The following is a 9,951-nucleotide window of genomic DNA, read 5'->3' as shown; positions in this document are numbered from 1 at the left end:
GCAAAGGATGAATTGAAAGTAATTTCTAATTCAAACACATTTATTGTTTCTGTTGAAATATGGCAAACTCGTATCTCAGTTGCAAATAATTCTGTTGAGTGAATATGTTTTGCTGCAGACATCAGGAGCTTCTTGGGGTTTTTTTTAGCGAAAAATATGCAAGAATAATAAAAGTACAAATATATCACCTTGTAGCAGTTGGCTGTACTCTGTTAACCTGAAACACCTTAATACAAAATGTATAGTTACCCACAGTTTTAACTCACTGAAAATAAATGAGGAAAAAAAAGAGAAGCTTTTTTTCTTTGTCACAACTTGAAATAAGCAATCAAATACTCACTTTAATGACATTACATGATAGAAGATGCGTGCAAAATAATATCTAGTCTTTCACAAAATAAAGTCATGCCAGCAAGCTGTGAAATCACACACGCTGGTGTATAAAATCCCTTTCAAAGCCTTGGCTTTCCTCACGAGAGCAAGAAATATTCTTGGAGGCTTTCTGGAGTCAGCAGCCAAAGCCAAACACTATAGAGGGCTTACACCGATACAATCCAAAAGGACAATTTGCTTGGAAGCCTGTGGCTAATTTCGAACACAATGCCCGATGTCATGGTCAGTTGTGCTGCAGAAAGTTGGCAGCTTGGCTCAGCTTCTCCCTCGGCCCGAAAAGATGCGAGCGTTTCTGGCCGAAGCTGCACCGCTTATTGGATGTCCCAGACGGCTTCAAACGAGCCCTTTCATAGCGACACACGGCCAAGTGCGGGCAAAGAAACGAGGGGAGAAACAAAGGTGGCTCTGAAGTCATTTCCCCGCGCTGAAGCCAGCCATCCGGTTTCGCTCCTTCCCCATTGAGGGGGCAGAAAGCGGCAGGAAGAGCAGGGCTGAAAGGGAACAAACCGGCCGAATGGGCTGGTGGGGAGGCAGCCAGGGCCGGGGCCGCGCCGGGCGAAACTCCCATTCTCCCTGCCCAGAAAGGGATGAATGATTAATTATAGGCATCCAAAAGGTAATAGATGTGGCAGGCCAGCGTCCTGCAGCCAAGTTCCTAGAGCACCTGCGAAAACAGGAGGCGCCGGGAGACAAAGCCACTCTCCCCCTTTATGGAGAGCACAGAGGGGTACTGTTCCCCCCTTCACCTGGTCTGCTTTCTGCTGGCACAGCCTCCTTGCAGCGTGGGCAATTTCCATGTCCGCTTGCTGTATGTAGGAAGCAAAACCCCTCTGTCTGCGGAGAAAGTAAATGGAGCAAGCCTAGATGCCAAAAGGGAATAGGGGGGTGGGGGGGTGTCTGGGATCTGGTCCTGAGACCAGAGGATGAAGATCTAAGATACTGACTCTTTTCATCTTTGTGTAGCCCGACAGCCAGCGCACAAGGCCATCGCACGCATAGGTACTAGAGATGGGATTTTTGAGAGTAACCTGAAGAGAATTAGACGCTCAGATCACACCGCAGTTAAATGGAGACTGGCTATTTGGCTCCCTTAGGCACCTTTGAAAATTCCAGCCTGCCCTATGAATTCAGCGAAGCACAGAAGAACCTGCTAAGCTGAAACACAAGTTGTATGTGGTAAGGAGTAAGTGGCTGGCTACTCCTACATTAGGATAAAAACATCTTCTTTGTCTACTTGGTTTTGGCAACAAATCAGTAAGTTTGAAAAATACAATTTAACCACCCTCTGGCTCTGTGGGACGATGCTGTGAGTCCTCTCACTGCATCCCATCTTCCCACCGCCACTCCAGCTCCCAGCCCCGCTCCCTGCTCCTGCCTTCCTCCTGGGACAGAGCTACACCATTCTCTTGCCTCAGCAAAGTCTGATTTTGCTTAAACTTGGGAGGAGCCATGAGCCGGACCTTTGCCACGAATGAGCCCAAGGACTGACCACCACCCCCCAGCTCCAGCCCGGTGTGGACTGAATGCCTGGGGAAGGGAGAGCTGAAACCCGGCTTTCTGTGCTGCATGCCTTGTGGTCCTAACCCGTCCTGCCCTGCTGGCCATGCTGGGATTCCTGTTACTTGAGGCAAAACGATCTTTTCAGTGGTAGGTCTTGACTGTGCTTTTTCTTCCAGGATTTGCAGAGGGGAACAGGCGCTGGAGGGGGATGCTTGAACAGGCGGGTTTGGGCGCAGATCTGTGGTGCTGCACAGGCATTGCTTCACCAGGGGTCAGGGGTGTAAGTGGCTTAGTCAGCCGCAGTGGAGAGCAGGACAGGTGTGTGGGACCTAAAGGCTTGTCTGCAATGGGAAGCTGGTACGGTGTGAGGAATTCACGTGGCAGATTGGTATGTGATAACTATGGTGCTACACGTTGCAGCTCTGACTGATTTTGTGTGAGCTTCCCAGTAGAGACAATGCCTGCAAGTCAGCATAATGGAGAACCTTACGTCCTCAAGGCGCTTTGTTAAATAGGATTAGCTAAGTTGCTTAGGCTTTCCATGCTGAGTGGAATGATGCCCAAATTCCCCTATACATTTGTTTTATATGTGGTCATTTGGTGGGGGGGGGAAGTGAAGCCCCTTTGAGAATTCCACTGGAGGAATAACGTGGAGAAGCAAGGCAGGCACTACAGTCTCTGCCTCAGAAAATAGTGAAATGATTTCTGTGCCTGTGTGGTGAAGAAGATTTGGAAGAACAGGAAAACACCAAATAGTGGGAATGACCAGCCTCATTTTGCTGCAGGTGATATTGTAGTCGCTTCCATTTTACAGTTTCCGTCCCTCTTTTTCCATTAGCCAACCTGTTAATGCTCGCAGAGATGCAGTTCCTCATAGCGAGGCCAGGGTACATTTGGACACAAGAGATGCTGGAGTGATGGAAAAGTTGCTTGTCTGTTCTGGCCTGGACAAACTTGCCTTCACCAAACAAAAAAGGTTTGGAGGAAAGCAAGCAGAGGCATCAGTACAACAACAATCAGTACAACCGGCAACCCTCACTCACTTCTTTGCAAGTAAAGTTATACAAAACAGATCTCACTCACAAATATCTTCAAATAATAGTCTCAAAAAATGAGATAAAAATTACTCTGAATTTTTAAAATAATTTTATGCCTTGGGTGGGGTGTAGAGCAAATGCATATAGGTGCAGGGAGAGAAGGCATGTCCACTCCTGGCACAGCACAGACCATGCGGTAGCATTGGCGAGAAGCGCAGCACCCACTCTGGTCCCTGCCCATGTGCTGGCTCTGCCTGCCCAGCAGCACGAAAGCTGCAAAGAGCCACACGTGTGTGTCAACGGCATCGCAGGACGGTGCTGAGCCCTCCAGGGCTCAGCCATGACAGATGTTGTATGCTAATGCCAGGGTGAGAGTCGCCCCGGGCAGACACGGCTGCCGGAGAGCCTCCTTGGTGGCATGGCGTGAAAGAGCCATCCTTATCCTCACGTGCGGGAGCAGCAGCACAGCCGCAGCCTTCTCCTTGGCTGCTGGTGGATCCCCTCTCGCAGGAAGCGGCAGGAGCTTGCTGAAGCGAGCGGGGTGCTCTCGCCGCTCACTTTTTCCAGATGGTTGACGTGCACAGCAAACAATAGCCGGGACAGCATGGCAGGGCACACCGCTGAAACCTCCCCCTGCATACAGAGCAGTGCGGGGCCCATAATTAGCGTCCCTGCTCATGTCAGGCTGAGACCGTTCCCATAAAGATGAATTCCCTCCCTGTTGCTCTGAGGGGGGATGTTCAGCCAAGGGTGGGCTGGACAGTCCCGGGATGGGAGGTGGTGGGGATTAGCTTCCAGTCTGGCCTGCCTTGCACGAGCCTTTGTGAGGATAAACAGAACAGTTTTGTTTCCTTAAAGAGCAAACCTGGAAGAAGCATGTTTTGGCCTCTTGATGGAGGTATCTAAAGTATTAGACATTCTGGATGCACATGTGTGCGCATGTGAGCAGGGAACAAAAACTACAAATAAAAAGCCTCTAACTTTTCCTCCACTGCCTTTGCATGCTGACACATGCAGCACCCACGAGCAGCTATTTCCTTGTGCTGTTTCTAATCTGGTCTTTTCAGCTACTTCTAATTTAAAAGTACTAAAAATACTAGCATCAAAACCTTCACTTGGCTCCTTGCATGTTCAGCTTCCCGGAGCTACCCGATCCATAGCATCTTCTTCACCTTACAAGGCCCACGACTGTGCCCACAGAGCAGAGGCAGGCGAGGAGAGATTTTCACCAGTAACCTTGAAGCCAGGATGTTGGCAGGGCCCTACCTTTGCCATGGCCTTGAGCAGCACCCCAGCTTCGAGGTCGCTGCTGAAAATTCATGCTGGAGGAAGATGAGAAAAGCTTTTGGCTGGGCTGAGGGCACCAGGTAATTCCTTGCCCTTGTCCTTCTGGCCGTGCCACTGACCAGAGACAAAAGCGGGGACACTAGAAGTGAAGTGCCAGTGACAAAACCCACCCACCCTCCAGGCACCAGAGTGATGCCCTTTCCAGTGCAGAAGTGTCCATGGTTTCTGTGAAATATGGGTCCACACTCAGGGCCTTATGGAGCTCTTGTGGACTTTGGGGTTGCTGCACTCCCTGCGTGGGAAAGATCGTGTGTCTGTGTGTGTGTAGATCTATGCCTTACAAAAGACATTGAAAGTGCTGTAGCTTTTCTCCTCTTTAAAATAATGTGGAAGTATTATTTTAATAGTAAAACTAGAAGCCCTGCCACGAACTCGAACAACATCCACCTTGGGAAGCATTTGTCAAACGTGCTATTTCCAGGACAGTCACTGCTAGCAGGCTTTTCTCCCTCTTTCATTGCCCAGCAGTGCTGGGATGACAAAAATGCAAGCTGCTGGCAGCAGCCAGGCTGGAAACCCTCCCTTAGCCGGCCCACAGCAGCTCTTGCATGGCTCAGCGTGTGTGTGTGGGACGCGCTCCCTCTGGGTGAGCAAAGGGCACTCAGATGCTGGGCTAGTAGGGTGCACTGCAACAGCACTGAGAAATCGCTGAGAAAAATGCACACCTCAGGTTTACTTCTACCTGCTCTAAGCTTCTGCATCCAGACTATGACTCTGCTGCAGGCGAGCAGGTTGTTAAATCCTGCCAATTATTCCGCCAGATTTCCCCAGCCAGGCACCTGTGCCCAGTTACCTGGCATGATGGAGGGACTGATATCCCTCCCCACACACTTCCCAGTTGGTAAAGTCTTGTTCTACTCTGGTGTAAAGGCACAGTCAGAAAGGCTTGGCATGATCTGCTTTCAGATGGAGCGCCCAGCATAGGGTGCCACAGAAAATGAAGCTGCTGAGATCCTTGAAGGAAAAAGTAGGGCTGGATTTCTGCAGGCTCGTAGCCAAATTGGATGTGCCACCGGGGTATTTTGGTGCAATTGCACTGTCTATGTGGATTACATTGTGAAGGCAAAGACTTTTTTTCCTGAAGTATTTAGTGGTATCTGCAGATGTCCAGATGCTCAGACAATATATGAGGAAATCCTGTTCTCTCTGTGCTCTGTCCTCATACCCTGTCTCTAAACCTCCACCGATGCCGCTGGTCAGAGATCCTGGACTAAGTGATCTGACTCACCGTCAGACATTCTTGTCTTCTTAAATCCCTTAATTTTGCCAAAATTATGGTTTTTCTGATGAGGGAAAAAGTAGGCAAGAGATGGGGGCCAAGCACACATCACAGGTGATGTCAGCTCACCTGTGGTCCTCAGGCTGGGATTTGGAAACCTGAGTACATTGGTGTCTCACTGCAGGTTCGTGAGCTGAAAGGACGAGGCAGTGCCGCAGCCTCTCTGCAGCTACTGCTCACCCGAACTTCCACCAGCAGGCTTTTTCTTTTTAATTTTGGGTCACCTTCAACCAACCTCATGCCCTGTATAAAGTGTTGCTGGAGCTGGGAAGGAGAGAGCGAGTGCAAGTGTCATCTGAGAAACGCTGATCCACGTCTGCAAAGCGATTGTGCTGCTCTTGGCAGTTGCAGGTGACAACCCTAACGAGTGCCCAAGAGCAGATGAGAAGTTTATGGGCTGTTAATAAACTGTAACCAATCCGTGAATGCCGGCGGGTTGTGTTCAAGCTGTTTGGGGCCACAGGTCCTTGGGAGAGCTTGCACTTGCTCTGCCTTTATTTCAACGTAGCAGAAACATGAAAGCATGTGGCAGACTCTTGATGTTTGTTACAGTGAATAGACATATGTCCCTCACACTAGCATGTAGAATATCTAATTAAGTTACACAATGATAGCTTATACCCAGGGGCAGTCGCAAACAAGACGCTGTCACACTCTTAAGAACACAAACAAAATGAAAATTGCCTCTTTATACATTATAATGAATATGTTTTCAATACATTAAAAGTTCATTTACTAACAGACTCTGTAAGACCGGGTGGATTTCTGCTAATATAATTTCAGTTTTTTGCAGAAGGATCAGTTTGTATGGTTAGGATTAGGGACAGGTTTGTTAATGAAGCTACTGAATATTTTTTCCCCCATAGAACTGAAAGAAGAAATGAGGTCTTAATCATGTGTTTATTGTGCTGTCTCAAGCAAATCCTGCTCAGAGCCCCATTTCAGGAGGGGCTTCTGCCTTCTGCAGGACACATATGCTGTGGAACTCTGTCTCCTTTTCTCCCATCTCCCCTCTTCTCCACTAGCTTTTTGCATTTTTGCAGGCAAGAGACAGTCACCCTGAAGCTTGATGACTTCAGGGATTATCTCCCACTTCTGAGTTGGGTATGCCAGATGCCAAGGTCCATATGACAGGATGGTGCTTGAGTAGTGCCCAGGGGTAAGTCTTGATCTGGGTTCCACTTCTCCTGTGAGCATCTCAGATGGGTGATGCTTCTTTCCTCCCCTCGCCATCGCTACAAAACACTTCAAGCAGTACAAAAGCTGCCTGGGCATTGCATCCCCGTTCCTCTTCGCACAAGAGAGCTCCATTCCCATTAAGGCATTTTGGGAATTTCTCTACGTGAGAATAATTAAATTGTGCAACACTTGTGTGGGCAAAGCCTGCAGGTGAGAAGGCTGGGCTATTTGGAGTGATCCTCACAGACCACCCCTAGGCCCTAAGCCATTCCCAGCATGCCGGTGACATGTGACAGTCATGCTTGGGGAAAGTCCATCGCTTCCATCTCTACCTTCAGCATAACCAGGAGTCAGTCCCTGGGGGGGCTGCTTCCCTTCTTTAACCCAGCTTTAGTTAAACCTTCCCTGAAAAAGATGAACAAACCGAGGGACTGCTACTGCTGGGCATGTTGCTGAGTCGTGGTTGAGGCTTCCCACTTTATGGCCCCCAGGTCACACCAGGCTGTCCCTCCACTGCATAGACCAGCTTAACATGGGGCACGTTGCCCTGTACTATACCTGGGATATTTTATAGGGGCCAGGTGATTCCCTGAACCATCTTCAGGCACTTGAACAGGGGCTGGCTTTCAGGGGCTGCTAGCTTAAGGCATATGCAAGCGTGGCCTCAGATGGCTTGAACTGGCCATCCTGGAAAGTGAGGAGCAGACGGAGAGGGTCCTCAGGGGGCAAATCCCTCCTCAGAGCACCTCTGCTCAGTGCCTGGCAGAGACACAGCCCCTGAAGGAAAAACCAGTCCCCAAAACGTAACCTGGTTAGCACAGGGGAAGGGGCTGTAGCCTCTCCTCTGACATCTCATATGTCAAGAGCCCTTCAAAAAATTTTTTTTCTCACCACAGCTCATCTCCCCCCTCCCCCCACTTTAAATTTTTGCCCACTGTGGCTGGCATTCTGGCTAGGAGAAAGATTCCCCCTATCCCTTCTGGGACACTATGCCCGGGCAAGGCTCCCTCACACCTCTCTTTGTGTACCTTTTGTGCTGGCTTGCAGCACCACAGAGAGCCAGGAGCTCGCCCGCTTCCCACTGTCGCTGGGGCTGGCAAGGGAAAATGTTGGCTTCTGCCTGGCTCTTGGGGTCACCAGGCTTTCCCAGGTTTGGGATGGGGAACAGGTTCCTGCAGTGCCGGTGCGCCCAGCTCCCTACACTGCCTGCTGTGGAAGAAATCTCCTTTCTATGTTGCTTGAGCAGCATTAAAAAATCCAATTATTTCTGCTGGGGGAAAGGAGTGGAGGGTGTGGAGAGAGAAACTTGGTGGGCTATTGAGCACAGCCCCAAATGAAGGCTGAGCACTGGAGGGGGATGGCTGAATTCACACCTTAGTGGGTCATTTCTCCCACAGAGCACACCGACAGCTTTTGCTGCCTCAACTCTGCTCTTTGGAAAGTCTATAGCCTTCCTGCCCCTGTGGTACATATGTCTCCAGACCCCTTTCCCTTAGGCACAGCAAGCCAAACCCTGCTTGACTCCTCAGGAGGAACAAAACAAGCTCCCTCCTCCCAAAACTCTGCTAATTTCCTACTCAAAAAGGATTTTTCTTATAAAAGTGACTATCACTGTGACCGCTTTTGTAAAAAAAGAAAAAAAAAAACTACAAAAAAAAGGAACTGTGTGTTTTTTTCTTTTTTTAAGCAGACAAAGACATTTATAAATGTGTGTCTTATACATATATGTATATGTCTTTCTGAAAATAGCATTTAACAAATGCCTTCTGCATCTGCAGAATCCTCCAACAATCCTGACACTGTGATCAATCTGTAGGCTGGTGATGTTTGCTGACAGTGATTGATTGATTTTTCCTGCTAATAGGATCAACATTGGGAATATATTAAACTAAAAGGCACACTTCTGACTCGCAGGAAACACCCCGTGTATTGGGCCTGATCCAATTGTATTGGTTTTGGCAGCAGGATGCAATGATTGATGACAGGCAGGGAGTGGAGGGCTGCTTGGAAGAGGAGTCTGATTCCCTCAGTGCTCTCTCCATGTGCATGACACTGGTTTCCTGCTGGGACAGGGACAGGCGTAAGAAGGGACAATGGAGCAGGGTGGCCCATCCAGATAACCTCTTCTAATGCATATGGTGAGATCTGACCTGCCAGTTCAAGAAGAGGAGGCAAAAAGCTGATGGGAAATTAATTCTCAGGAGTTTGTCAAGACATCTCCAACAAGTGAAGATAAATGGCAGAACAAAACTTCTAAAGCTAATCCCAAGAATGGGGATGAATGAAAAAGGGAAACACTCTTTTGCATTTACATCCATCTTTTAGGGTAAAAGCCCTGGGGTAAGCCCCCCCCCCCCCGGGCTTTTGGAGGATCTCGACCCTGGACCGTTTGTAACTCCTGAGAGGTTTGAGCAACCCCAGGGCTATTCAGGCTCTGTGTGTGTGTGTGTGTGTGTGTGTGTTTGTGTGGTGAACAGGCTGCGCATTCACCTCAAGCTTTCTTGTTCTCAAGCAGATGGACTGGGAACCTGCAAAAAACTTTCAGGTCCAGCCATGTTGCCACTGAAAGCAATGTGAAACCGCTCTCGCCTTCAGAAGCACCACCCAAGGAGAGGGCAGTGAGATGGGAGCACGTTGGACTTTCGAAGGCTGACCCAGCAGTACTTCATGCCCTTCTGCAGAGGTGGAGCTGGCACACTTGCATGGCCCTGTTGCTGTTGTTACAATTCCTGTCTCCCCTTAACCATTCTTAATAAAAATATTTAAATATTATTAAATGTCTGTAGTGGCAAATTATGGTTTGCTGCCCCTGTGGTCCCCAGAGGGTTGGCAGGCTGCAATGTGGCCAAGGCTTTTCTTTAACCCACACCCACGTGGGCTGGAAGTTTGGAAAGGGCCAGCTTTCACGGCTGGAAGCCAGGTTTGGAAGACCTCCCTTCCCATCTCAACCCCCTACATGGGCAACCAGGTTTTCAGAAGCGTGGGGCTGGGTTATGGGTGCTGAGCATTCACAGAGATGCTGGTAACTCTTCTGAAAATCTGGCCCTCATCTGCACATTGAAAAATGCCTGAGCATTCAGAAATAATCCGGGTAACATCAAGTCACAGTTCCGGAGGTCCCCATCCCATGCAGAGATGGAAACATCACTCCAACACAGGGAAACTGGAGCTATGCTGCAAGCACCATCTTGCAGCACCAAGTGAGGGCCGTTCGGC

This window comes from Falco cherrug, chromosome 2, assembly GCF_023634085.1.
Source record: "Falco cherrug isolate bFalChe1 chromosome 2, bFalChe1.pri, whole genome shotgun sequence".
Lineage (NCBI taxonomy): Eukaryota > Metazoa > Chordata > Aves > Falconiformes > Falconidae > Falco > Falco cherrug.
This window is presented reverse-complemented; position numbering follows the sequence as displayed.